Genomic DNA, 13,108 nt, shown 5'->3' with positions numbered 1-13,108 from the left:
ATTGATTTAGGAACATAAACATATTACCGTATGCAAACTGTACTGTATACAGTATGTATATGTATATTTAATGTCTTAACTGTGCCCATTTAAGTATTGAATATTCATATCTAATTTTACCACTGAAGGGAAATCTTAGTAGCTGAGCATAAAAAGAATAGGAGCATACTGCAACGCGTGTGAAGGCCATAAACGATATTAATTTTGGAACATAAACATACAGTATATGGCTGGTCTCGGTACTTTAAAGAAAACATACACGAAACATGGTTTCATTATGACCAGAATCGGTCTTGAGATATTTTTAACTTGATTTACAGTATTTGAGAGGTATGTCTTGACACCGATACTACATAAATACTGCTCACGTATATGTTTCTAGGTTTATATTATGCATTTCATACGGTCAAATTACTTTTGAGCAACTGATAAGAAGCGCGAAAAGGTATGCCCAGGGCGTTTTAGTTTCGTTTTGTGCGGGGAGTGCTTTAACTGTATTGCCGTGGATTGATTAGAGATATCAAGTACATACAAGTCATTTTTTAAATGTTGTAGTTCGTCTTGTAAAAATGTTACGAGTACATCATCTGTCAACAATTACACAGGTTCTGTTTCCATATTGCGGATTTTGGTTACGTAATATTATTTTCTAATTCATGTTGTGAATATATGTGTAACGTTGCCATAGCCAAAATGTAATGTAGTGGCTCTCTGAAGGCACCAGTTCTGTAGGGTTTGGGCATTTACTGTGACAATTATTAATTGTAGCAGTAAATCACAAAGTTGATTCTTGCGATGGCTTTAGAATCCAACCATGCGACATAACTCAAACAACTCACACACACAGGTACTAATACACGAGGATACATTTATTAATACATAGAATATGCAAATAAACCTAACAGATCTTATCGAGAGGGTTATCAGAATACAAAAGGTATATATTCAATCAGTTACGAAGAGTTACACATCAAGAGGACATACGTTCAGTATATCATTCATTTAGACCGTTTCATAAATGAACTTGGTTATAACTTCTACATTAGATACTCAAAACAAGTACATAACTCTTAGGAATTAAATTGATATCAACTGGTTGGGATAACAATTGAATTCTTGAGCTGTAATGCATTGAAGTTGAATACTCATCCAATCTCTGGGGATTCAGATCTCCTGCGGGCACAAAGAAACAGTTGCAGGCTGTTGCTGTCCAATCCGCGCTCTCTGGCTGCGTGCCAGGCTGTGCTGTGAGGCTTGCGACGGTGCGCTGCAGATGCTCACTGGCCGGCTAGTTAGTGTTGGCTTTAACTAGCAAAGTTTGCGCACAGGAGAAAAGATGACTGTGAGTCCCAGCAAGTCAGGAAGAGGACCGGTTCGTTTCTGATGAAGAGCTTGTTCTGAATAGTGATTCAGCTGTCCACAGTTCTGACCTGTTCACGAGGCTTGCTGCTGATGCTAACCTCAGGTGGATCCTCTGGTTACTCTCTGGCAACCTCCGCTCTAGACTCTTAGAACAAAGCAAAGTTCTGGCACTTGGACACACTGGCCGTTCCGTGGTTGTCCGAGTCTCAGGATGGTCAGGAGGTGCGGTGCGAGAATGTCCTGCCCTTGGGAGCCTTCTGCTCCTGGGCTGTCCTGCCCTGGAATTCACCTTTGAATTCCCTTTAGAGAAGTCCACTGAATCTTCCTGAATCTCCCAGGCTCTCTGTGTTGCCTGTTTTTACCTGAAGGAACTTCAGCTCGTTGATTGGCTGAAAGTTCCATGGGCATCAGAGTCCCACGTGGGTTACTCGGCCCTACCAGTCCCTGATTGGTTGATCAAGGTGAGATATGAGTCACTTACTCCTGACACTTAGGAATGCAGTCCAGATGTCCATCTGGCACTCCCTAGACAGATAGGCGCCAATGGATGACCATTGATCATGATAGCCAGGCTTAGCTAAGTGCATCCCCCTTTGGGAGCTGTCCTAGGAAACCTTATCAAAAGAAACCTTAAATCAGCCTGCATGAATAGTTTCTCTGTGGCTGCACCACAGAGATGAACAGAGAGATGAGGCCTAATTTGGGAAAGCTCAGAAACACTTAATTCTTTCTTATTAATAAGCCTCGCCGCTACATATGATTTGGGCAAACAGAGCCGCAAAGAAGTACATTATGGGTTGTTGTTTTTTTTTTGCAGTTTTATCTAGAACAAGCGATGCTTAAACCTTTGTCTGATTCTTGTGAAACTATCCACACGACAGTTACCAAGGAGTTGACTTCAGTGATGTCACTGATGGGATGTTTCTAAAAATCCATCCACTGTAAAACTTCTTCTCCAGTTATCCTGCATATGTATTCGCTAATGAAGCTGTGTGTTCTGAGGCTGGTTCTCTACATTTCTGTATGAACCAGCTTAGAGGGCTAAAGACAGCTTGTGTTTAAATTGAGTGTAAGGTAATTTATGCTTCTAAAGTCATGGTCAGCATTTATTATTGTACTGTGCTGTAAACTTGTTCTGTGCCTAATTACATTATTTTATAGCTTTATCAAATCTGTACATTGTCTGTCGATAATGTTTCTGTAGTGCTTTTTCAGCCCTCTGCATGCGAACATGCTGGTGGTGCTGTGGGTTAGTTTCCTGACTCCCATATCACATGGTTTGTGATTGAATCCAATGGAACTATGACTTTATTTTTTAACAAACATTTCTTTGAAAAAATGAAACGTTTCCCTTGGTCAGAGATTAAATAAAACCTCACTCGCACCAAACAAATTTATATTTCTAAATATCACAACATGATCGGATTTAAGTCTTTTTAATAACAATGAATAGTCACCTATGCGTTACAAAATAAACATTTATATTGATTTGAATCGCGTTTTGATTTAAATCGTAAACGCATGTTTAAATATATGTGTTTAAAGGCGATATACTGTATAAAAGCGCTGATTCTTATGGAATGTGTTCAGCCGGGGATTCAAAAAATGTATTTTTTTTAATCGCGTATCTAAGGAAAATTGCAGTATAACTTTGTTAAAAGTTACAAACAGTGGCATGTTACATTATAATTTGGGTGTCTCCTCTTGCCAGAAAGCTCTAAATTGCATTTTGAGTGCAGTTTTTGACTTTTTCTAAATTGCAACACATAAATAAAGCTGATACAGTTTAGACTTACTGTATTCTAAACTGTATTACAACAGCACATTGGACAATGCAACGTAAATTGCAAAAATGCACTTGGAATCTGTCCAAGCCGTACTACAAAAATTATTTAAACTGCGACACTTATCATTCACCTTTAATAAACTTTATTTTATATAGCGTTTTAGGCGAATAGGTAATTAGATTGCTCATAAACCTAATCGCTTTTTCTACATAAACACAGCGTGATTGCTCTCTGAAAATGCTTTTCCTTTATATTTAGGCTCAGATTTCAACTATAGATCATATTATTATAAACTTTCTTGGAAAAATGTCTTTTATGTAAACCATGTTTGCTATTAATTCATTTAGGGCTAAAATACGTTTATTGTCTTCCAATCGAGTCGAGTTGACATTGGAAGCTTGCCACGCCCGGACTGTTACACCAACGCATTAGCATGTTAAAGCGATTTCATTGAGGAGCCTAGCTACTAGTTAACACTGTACTTCCTACTTTGAAAATACCTGTGAAACCGGTTTAATTCGTCACAGCCAGCACTCCTGCAGAGAGGGGGGGTTGTACTCATTAATGTCCGATGACATACAAGTGGAAAGATTACAGATTTTAATCGTCTTTTTTCTGAACCAGGGAAAATCTGATCATGTTTCTCTATAACAATAATAAAAAACTTTATTTTACATATCACCTTTAAAAGTGGCATCTCAAAACAAATAAAATAAAATAAAAATAAATATTTTTATATTTATGTATTATATATTTTTATATATAAATAAAATGTAAAATAAAGTTTTTGATTATTGTTATAGAGAAACATGATCAGATTTTCCCTGGTTCAGAAAAAAGACGATTAAAATCTGTAATCTTTGCACTTGTACAGTATGTCATCGGAAAATACAATCATTTTCTGCTTTGTGTAAGGATGGTGTCAAAAAGTAATCTAAGTGGTGAGAAAGCTGTGCTCCTCAAAGCGCTTTACAGGATAAAAACAATAACAACAACAGTGGCTGGGCAAACGATTTTTTTATATAGAAATACAAAATGAGATACTGTATAATGATGTGCATGAACAAAGTTATACTGCTATTTTCCTTAGATACGCGATTAAGAAAAATATTTTTTTTTGAATCCCCAGCGGAACACATTCCATAAGAATCAGCGCTTTTATATATCGCCTTTAAACACATATATTTAAACACGCGTTTACGATTTAAATCAAAACGTGATTCAAATCAATATAAATGTTTATTTTGTAACGCATAGGTGACTATTCATTGTTATTAAAAAGACTTAAATCCGATCATGTTGTGATATTTAGAAATATAAATTTGTTTGGTGCGAGTGAGGTTTTATTTAATCTCTGACCAAGGGAAACGTTTCATTTTTTCAAAGAAATGTTTGTTAAAGAAGATACTCATAGTTCCAGTGGGATTCAATCACATACTATGTGATATGGGAGTCAGGAACCTAACCCACAGCGCCACCAGCTGAAGGCTGAAAAAGCACTACAGAAACATTATCGACAGACAATGTACAGCTTGTACTATTCTTGTGTTGCGGTGCATGAATATAATTATATAGTTATTAATTTCGTTAGATACGCGATTCCATATTATATTCTCTTTTAATCAAATTCTAAAAGTATGCTTGTTGACTCCGGTATCTCTTTAGTTAAAGACTTCGATGCTTAAAATGTTTAGGGAGAAATGGAATACTGGTGTGTATGTTTTCTTTAAAGTACCAAGACCAGCCATATACTGTATGTTTATGTTCCAAAATTAATATCGTTTATGGCCTTCACACGTGTTACAGTATGCTCCTATTCTTTTTATGCTCAGCTACTAAGATTTCCCTTCAGTGGTAAAATTCAACCGCGGTACAGAGCGTCATCTTGCGTCACAATGCGCGACACCACCTGCGGTATGTGTCTGTAACGCGCACTTTGAATGGCTGCATCTGTAGCAGGGGTGGCGCACTGTCACTGTACCCAGACGGAAGGCAAGCACCTGTTTCCCCCTGACTGCAGCAAGCTGTCCCGTTACGGTCCTTAGCCGCAGGCTGGAGGCCTCCCATCCTGGGGGGTTGGTGCCCTTGGTGTCGGGGAGGACGCCTGGCCGGAGTAGGGTTACCGATGAACCGGTGTCGAGCAGGGCCAGGCAGGGTTGGTCCTCGATTCGGCAGTGGAGGTACAGGCCCCGGCTACAGCTGACTCGCCCCACGGTGGCTCTCCGTGCCCCAGCACTCTCCGGAGCTGGGGTTGAGGTGTTCCAAGGGCGGCCGTCCCCACACTGAGCCGCCCCGTTCCCGTTTCCCTGATGCCGATCTAAGTGTGTGAGGCTTTGGGGCCCGGCAGTCCCGGGCTCGGTGTCCCCTCTTCCCACAGCGTTGGCAAAACCAAAACCGTTGGTCAGCCGGCAGGGCGCACTGCATCTGCTGGCGCTTCCAGCCACCCCAAATACGGCCTCAGCCCATGTAGCAAGGGCCAAGGCCTGCCCCAGCGAGGCCGGCGCGGCCAGCTGTACGTGGCGCCACAGCTCCTCAGGTGAGAGGGCCTTGAGAAAGGCCTGGAGAGCCATCTCCCGCTGTGCCTCGTGGGGGAAAGCTGGGTATCCTCGGCGGGCGAGGAACATGACATCAGCGGCGACCGAGCCCAGTCGCTCTCCTGGTCGGCGCCGCCGTAGGGCCGGCCTCTCTTGCATCAGGTCAGGCGCCTCCTCCACCTCCAGCGGAAGAGCTGCTGCCAGTGCCGCATATTCTCCTCGGTCCTCCTCCGGGACATCCAGGAGCACCTGGCAGGCTGCTCCTTCCAGCGCCACAGCCAGGTGGCTGGCCATCTCTGCCAGCCATTCGTTTGGGCCGCGAGCTGGAACTGCCTTAGGTTTCCCAAGGTGCTTCCCAGTCATAGAGACCGGGTCGCACCCATGCCAATGAGTGTGGGAATCGCTGGTCGGCTCTGGCAGGGAGAGTATCTTCTCTCTGGGGTATCCGCTGGCCAGGCGTAGCAGTCAGTTGCCCCAATTCTACCGGCAGAACCACTACTGAGTAGCCCTGGTAAGGGCTGTGGCCACCTGTCGCACCCAGGAGTTGCTCAGGCTCCATATGTGCGCTGCCGGTGGGTCCTGTCTCTTTTAGAGTCAGCCACCGCTTGACAGAATCGGTTAATGTCTGCCACGGTTTGTCCATCCTGCCCGCTTCTGACACCAATGTAGCATTTACAGGTTCTTCTCAGGACAAAGGACCAATAGAGATGAGATAAATGAACCAATCGATAGCTTTATTCTTTATCAACCACACAAAACCAAACACAGAACATACACACCCATGAGGAGACTGACGGAGCATGTAAACATCTTTAGGGTGGTAATTACTTAACAACAAGCTATACACTTATAAGACTACACAGGACACTAGAACTACTATGACATTATTTACACAGGTAGGGTCAGCTGCTGGTCATCGTGCTGACCCTCAGACTCTCCCCGGCTACAACTCCCAGCCTGCCCAGCGGTACTATGAGCGCCTAGGGGCACTTCCTCTTCACCACCGGGAGAGGGCAATACAATACGTATATTTGACGAATCACTGCCCACTGGTGTTGCTTTTCAGACACCACAACTATTCACAATGAATCTTATGAATACACATCTTTATGAATAATAGTATTATTTATTAATAATTAACTTTAATGTATATCTTTATTAGTAGCTGTATTACAGGTAATGCATGTACAGCCTTTATTATGTGATAGTGAATTTGCAGGTATACTGGGGAGGGAAGAGAACTGAAATTAAGGAAACACATATTTAAAGGGGGTGTAAGTCTTACATCTGTTCTGTCGCATCTGGGTGTTAACTGAATAGATCTGTGGTATTATTTATTGTGTTTGAACTCTATACTTGTGTTTCTCAGGAGACAGCAGAAATATTGGCGATCTGTGGCTACAGAAAATAGTGTGAACTTTATAGGCAAATGTAAGGTTATATTAAAGAAAAACACTTATTGTCACCTTTATCAACGTGATTATTTAAGACAGTTGTTCGGAACAGTATCTCTTCTCATATCTGTGGCTGTTGTCCTACAACAACGGTGGTGAAACAGGCAGAATGTGTGGAAAGAACTGGAGATGGAACAGGAGACTCATCCAGTCAATAGTAAGGTTGTGTAGGACCGCACACACTAGGGGACAGTGTTGAGTAGCGTGGTTTAAAACTTCACGAGCCAGGCAGGAATTGAACCTGCAATCTTCTGACCCGTAGTCAGACGCGTTATCCATTGCGCCACTGGCCCTACTGTCACTTAAGTCCACTGCACTACAGTGAGCTCAGAGCCGCTACTCGTAATGCATTGCCCCTGTCCACATTTTCTCAATTAGATTCACGTGTTTTTTACGTGTGTCTAATTACTACGTCTTTCGTTTTGTCTGGTTTTAAAAAAATGTCTCTTTAAAACAGACAAAGGGTTTATGTGTCTCCCTGAAATTCACACACGAGGGAAGTCACACGAGGAAGGAAAGATATCGCGTTTAAAAAGAATCCGGAGTGGAGACGCCGGCGATTGAAAACGAAGCTTCATAGAGTACGTGCGCGCTACCACTGAACTAAACTCCCGATACCGAGTGTTTTCCGCAGGTCTTTAATAGTGTTAGGAAGAGTGAACCGTCAACGGTGCACATTTTAAAGGTCAAAGTAAGACAATCAGACGTGACGATAGATCAGAACAGAAGTCTCTGCTTCTCTGTTTGCTGAGCGTTTGGTGAACATAAAAGTGAAAGACAAATTCGCTGTTTTCACTTTTTAATTAAGGAACAAGAAAACACCATGCTTCGAGCCGGATTCAAAACAGCGACATAACAATCACCCGTTGTTTTTTAAAACAGTTTTACGCTCTAGCAACTGAGCTATGGAAAGGTCACCTCAAAACGCCCACGTTTTGTCATACGCGTAGCCCAATGTAGTGTACTGTTTCTGTTTATTTAAATCCCAGTTCGACATCAAAATACTCACTCCCATAGTCTCTTTTAGTAGAAGAAATAGACCAGGATTCTACTGTATATTCTACCTGAGATCTTACAAATCATTTGAAGGGATATCAGTGCAGGCAGAAATTGACTCTTTTTCTAGTGGAATCAGGATCATACAAAACCTTTCTTTTGAATTGAGAAGAGGATCATGGTGACACTCAAAACATCCCTGCCATTGTTTCTTTCGAGGACTAATGGATTATTGAGGTGCAAACATCGGTTCAAATCAAAACTCCGCTACTGGAGTTGCTTCTTGGAGAGTTTCTTCAAATCTTTCAGCTGAACGTCGATATCTTGGGATATTAACGATGATATACAGAGTGGTTTTCTTTTGATCTAAAATTTTATTAAAATATGAGCCTCTTTTACCTTTGTCTTGGATGTTTCGCAAGGTATAATACTTTCCCTTGCATCCTCAGCTAAACATTCTAAATACCACAAAGTTACAATATATGGAGTAGCATTTACTTTTACATATATTTTAAAATTTACTCTTATTTAAAGCTACATTTAGTGCTAGGTAAAGATAACGTTGCTAATACTGATGTAGTAGAAATGTAAGATGAATTGATAGCTTTATCTGAGGTAAAAAAAAGTCCTAAAACGCCTCCTGTAACAGGTAAGGACTCATATCTAGATTCAACTCCAAACGTTGCTATTGCATTGCATATTATTTAAACACGACCTGTTTCAGCTTCTGGGGAGAGCAGTTTTTCCAAATTGAAATTAACAAGAACATTTTTCAAGATGCACCATGTCCCAAAACCGTTCATCAGGACTACTATTAATATCAGGTGAAAGCAGTACAAAACATAAGTGTAACCTAAATATTAAGAGACTATTGTCTGTCAGCTACTGCTGTAAGCCATGTTTAGCCAGCGCTAGAAATATTACTGCTCTACTACAGTAGCACAAGTGCACAAACCCGACTTAGAAACGGTTCACAAGTCAAAAGCTCAAGACGACGAGGATGGGATTCGAACCCACGCGTGCAGAGCACAATGGATTAGCAGTCCATCGCCTTAACCACTCGGCCACCTCGTCGAGAAAGTAAGCCCCTTCGGACATGAGTTGGCGCGCTCAAGATCATCTTTCTTCATTCTTGATGGTCATTTTCTTCTTCCACCTGCCATTTCACTATTTTGCTTGAGTGATGTCAATCCACCAGGCGTGTCCTGTGCTTCAGTGGCGAGTATAGAGGACACCCTGTTGTACACGGAAAGCACATTGATCTCCTTGGATATGAAAAGTGCCAGATAAAAGCCATTTCTCATCCTGTCTCTTAGTATCGGGGCTGCTAGTGCATGAAAATGAGGCAACTTGCTCGGCGAGCAGGCTCAGCGCACACCGAACGCAAATGTCTCAGAGCGGTATGTCCAAGCGGCTGTAAGACTAGCGCTCTGCTGGCGCCGTGGTTTAGCTGGTTAACGCACCTGTTTAATAATGAGGAAATTCTGCGTTCACGTTCTAGCGACACCTTTCTTCCTGTCTTGTTTTACAGAATAGATCATTCGGGACACTCACAGAGGGCTTGATTTGGTTTAATGCATGTATTCATTTTTTTGTGGAACTTTTTTAAATCATATATCTTACGAAAGATGAAATGTGAGCGAATTTTTTGTTCACCAAAAGTATGTAAATGGAAAAAAAGCAGCGTGTAAGCGTTTCTGTGGTGCATTTGGTTAGCGTGTTCGGCTCTTAACCCAAAGGTGGGTGTTTTGAGCCCACCCAGGGATGCATTTCCTCCCATAGTAACCATCATCACCACAGATATTTAATTTGTCCGCAAAACCTTAACTATTTTGATATTTGCAGTGGTAAACAACTGAGGGTTGGTCAGAGGTAAAGACTGCGGTAGAGTCAACATTACCGGGAATTTCCAATAATTACTGACAAGGGCAACTTCCAAGCAGATAGTATTTACCCATGGAAATGTATGTTCCGGGAGAATTCACTTATACTCCTGTTGCATCCTCAGCTAAAATAATTAAAATACAATGCAAAATTATCTGAGAACTTGACAAGCAAAAACGACAGATCGCCGGAGTTGTATTTTAATATTTTCGTATATTTACCTTAATTTGAATTCTAAATGTTAACCTAGTGCTGTTCAATATAATGTAATTTTGTTGTACTTTTAAAATATTTTAGCTGAGGATGCGAGGGAGGATATTACACCTTGCCAAACATCTAAAATAACAGTAAAAGAGGATGGCATTTTAATAAAACTGACAATTAAAAGAAAGTTACAATTTGTATGGTATTATGCTTAATATCCCTCGATTTTTGAAGGTCAGATGAGGAATTTGAAGAAAGTATCAAAGAAACAACGGCAATAGCAGAGGATGTTGATTTTGAACCATGTTTGCACCTCAATTATTCAGCAGTCTTTGCTTGACAGACTTCCTCAAGATATTCGGTGTTCTATACAGAAAATCGAAAATTAAAGTGCTAATGTGCCAAGAGGGGTGGTCCGAGGCAAAGACTGCGGTAGAGAAAGAATAAGCTCCGCATGATAACGCGTGTCTAATACTCGGCCCCTGAAAGGCATCATATTCGTTAAACTGCCTACCAGCTGTGACTCTTGCACGAATTTCGCGGTACGTGTGTACGATCTTATAATTCAGGAATATCAATGGTCAGACGTTTATGGTGGGTCTGTGTTTTGTATTATTTAATGAATGGAAAAAAACATTTTCAAAACTACAGCTCGAATGAAATAATAAAAAAAAAGTTTATTTGCCTGTTTGTTGTAACAGCTGTGCCAAAAATATTCATCTACATCAGAATAGTACCTGAACGTGACTGGACCTTATTGGATTTTAGGAAATTTATTTTTGCACATCTTCGCCTACGATCAGGAATACCTTCCTGTTTTCAGCATGTTTATTGTTTCTACCTGTGATCTCGGAAAGAAAGACCCACTACCTGTGAAATAGGTAAAACCGAAATATTCCGGGAATTTGCTGTGGTTTGAGACGAGTGTATGAAGGTTTTAAAGGAGAGAAGAGACGCGCATTCCGCACGGGGAGCGCAGTACCATGAACCGCGCCGGTGTCTTTTCTTATATAACCGCTGAGCCCGGACACAGCGTCTCCAGCCAGTGAAATACAGGAGAAACCGCAAGGAAAACAATGTTTCTTTTAATAAGTCTTCTTCTGGTTTTATATTTTGGTTTTCACATTTGAATGCTTACTTTGCAGTTAATCTTTCCTCGATTACAGGCAGCCCAAACAGTTCTTAAGGCAGAAATCGAAGCCTATTTGACTTTCTGCTAATCACATAAGTGTTCAAGAAGTATTTCCCTGCCCATCATGTGCCCCCAAGCCGGTTTCTCCGTTTTCCTCTTCCTGTCGTTGTCAGCGAGCACAAGAAGACAGGAAAAACGCAAGGCAGGGAAAAGACGGTAGCTGTGAGAAGTGGGATTTGAACCCACGCCTCTATTCAGAGACCAAAACACCCAAGCAATGGAAAAACACAAGCCCTTAAATTTGGCGCATTAGACCACTCAGCCATCCTGACAAGCTACAGGTGGTGGTGTGTTGGAAGCACAAGTATTTCACAAAACTGAGAAATGGTTTGCTGGAGAAGCGCCAAGTTGCCTGTTGTAGCCTAAACGGATCGCGGAAATCAAATATTCGGATAAATTTAGAGTGTGCTTTACATCTTTCGTGTAATATTTTGATCTGCGAGAGTGCAGTCGTCTTCACAATCTGGATTATCTCATAAAGAGCGACGTCAGTGTAAAACAGCTATCATTTTTAAGAACAGACGTTGTTGCATATTAATAATTGATTTATTTTCCTGATTACAATACAGTATATTTTCCTGATTGCAATGTATTGTGAAGAATAAAAGCCAGCTGCATCAATCTCTATTACGCGTCATTTATGAAGGCGTTTCAAATAGCAGCCAGTGCAGTATTAATGCTTTTGGAGCATGTATTACATTGTAAATAGTCTTATTTAAATAAGTTTAAATTCGCACAGTGTTATTTAGACAGCGCCAACCAGTCTGACCTCCTACAACCTGGGCCCGCTGAGTAGATCTTAAAGCAGCTGCAGCCAGAGTAGCCGTAATGGCAACAGTGTTTGGAGTTCGGCTTATTTCTTCTGCAGCACCACCGGTATTGGAATATACAGATCCGCAAAATAAGCACTTTCGGTTTCTGATTGTTTTTATTTTTTTATTTAAAGTTGCTCTAAACTTTACATTTGCTCGTACTAGTTTCCTCTATGAAATAAATAAAACATATAATTCAATACAATAACCACAGGCAGGAAGGCTCGTTGTCAAAGGCGTTGTGTTCAGTTAGCAGTTTCTCTTGGAGACGTTTGTTCAAATCCCACTTCTGATGAAAAGCTTTTCTCGTTCGAGTAGAAACGATAGAAGCCTTAAGTGGGGAAAAAATCACAACATCTCGCATTTCACGTGTTTAATGTTAATTGTCTCAGTGATTGATGGCTCTTCTCCCTTGCAGGGTGACGGCAAACTTCTTCAGAGAGGGAGTCTCCCAGGTACGGCTTTTCTTCGTCAAGAGCCGAGACAACAGAAACAGACTTCAAACTGACATGAATTACTTCATGAGCGTTTATGACCGTCTTTAGAAAGCTGAGAGCAGGCGAAAACGTCATTGGAAATGAGGAAATGTCTGCTGACAGTAAACAGAGCTCACGCTCAGCTGCGAATAGGCGCTCCTCGTTAGTACAGTGTTGAGTACCTACGCTTGTTGCGCGGGAGACCAGGGTACTTTTCTGTGACAGGGCGCTGGTTTAATTTTTTAAAAACCTGACTCCACTTAAAAGTGTGTACTGTGTACTAACTTTCGAACTACTTAGTGCGGTAGAATATGGAGATCAGCTCTAGCTTTGAGCTCAACTGCAACAAGAAGTCGTGTTGAACAAAGTCAGAGCCCAGCTGAACGTGTGCTCAGTGTGGTGCTCAG

At 41.4% G+C, this 13,108-nt stretch overlaps 2 non-coding genes across 2 annotated transcripts; both read right to left on the bottom strand.

Annotated features, from left to right (window-relative positions):
- Nucleotides 1-7,357: 7,357 nt before the first annotated feature.
- trnar-acg (transfer RNA arginine (anticodon ACG)) lies at nt 7,358-7,430 on the bottom strand. The gene has a single exon. It is a non-coding gene; the product is annotated as a tRNA-Arg (tRNA).
- A 1,695-nt stretch (nt 7,431-9,125) lies between these two features.
- trnas-gcu (transfer RNA serine (anticodon GCU)) lies at nt 9,126-9,207 on the bottom strand. The gene has a single exon. It is a non-coding gene; the product is annotated as a tRNA-Ser (tRNA).
- Between the last annotated feature and the right edge of the window lie 3,901 nt (nt 9,208-13,108).

This window comes from Atractosteus spatula, chromosome 10 (assembly GCF_055471065.1).
Source record: "Atractosteus spatula isolate fAtrSpa1 chromosome 10, fAtrSpa1.hap1, whole genome shotgun sequence".
NCBI classification, from domain to species: Eukaryota; Metazoa; Chordata; class Actinopteri; order Semionotiformes; family Lepisosteidae; genus Atractosteus; species Atractosteus spatula.
This window is presented reverse-complemented; position numbering and strand designations above follow the sequence as displayed.